The following is a 1,299-nucleotide window of genomic DNA, read 5'->3' as shown; positions in this document are numbered from 1 at the left end:
TATATATTATATATATATATATATATATAGATATAGATGTACACACACACACACACGTATATATATATATATATATATATATATTGCTATTTTCTAAATATCTTTCATATATATATATATATATGAAAGATATTTAGAAAATAGCAAAACGCATAGAATACCATACCTGCTTTCTGTATATTATTATATTATTATTATTTCTACTGTTTGGCTCATAGGCTTTTCATTAGGCTTAGCTTAGCCACTGGTCAGCATCCGTATTCAGAAAAATATAAAGTGCTGACCATCTGCAAAATTCATGATTCTGCTCTCATTGTGACCTGTACAGCCAAACTGTTTTCTCTGCCCCAAAAAAACCACAAGAGAAATTTAGGATAGTGATGATGATGATGATGATGATGATGATGATGATGACGATGATATTATAATAATGATAATGATTTATTTGGCTCAATGGTAATACATGAAAGTGACAACAATGATGATGATGATGATGATGATGATGATGATATAATTATTACAAGCAATTGTTACTATTATGAAAAATACTAATTTATTTTGTTTTATTTTTTTTTTTACAATAATTGATCATAGCACTAATAATAATAATAATAATAATAATAAGCTTGGTGATAACTGCAGTTATATGCTATATATACGTGTGTGTGTGTGTGTATATGTTTATAGGTATGTGTGTGTGTGTGTGTGTATATATATATGTATATACATATATGTATACATATGTAAAATAAAATAATAGTGATTTACTGATAAGCCATACAAGCAATATTCCACACAAGCACTACACTTCACAATAATGATGGATTTTTTTTCAACAATAATAGTGACAAAATTGATGATGATGATGACGATGACGATGATTTGATGATCATCATCATAACAAAAATAAAGATGTCGATGAAGTTGATGAAGATCATCATCATCATCGTTATAATAATAATAATAATGATAATAATATTAATATTAATAATAATAATAATAATAATAATAATAATAATAACAATAATGAAATTAGTGTCACTGCAGACTGTTGCCACCACCCCCTTATTTATTTATTTATTTATTTATCTATTTATTTGACTTTTTTTTTTACTGAAAAAAAAAAAGAAACCTGTTGTAATATATAAGATGAAAAAGAAAAAAATTCATTAATTAAAATAAACGATGAGTCTCGTCAAAACTAAATTTAATCAATTTTGTGTTTCATCAATTTTATATTTCATTGTTTAACAATGTGCACCTGCATGCAGTCACCTTGATCACCGACACATAATCACC

This window comes from Octopus bimaculoides, chromosome 14 (genome assembly GCF_001194135.2).
Source record: "Octopus bimaculoides isolate UCB-OBI-ISO-001 chromosome 14, ASM119413v2, whole genome shotgun sequence".
Lineage (NCBI taxonomy): Eukaryota > Metazoa > Mollusca > Cephalopoda > Octopoda > Octopodidae > Octopus > Octopus bimaculoides.
Note: the sequence above shows the minus strand (reverse complement) of the source record.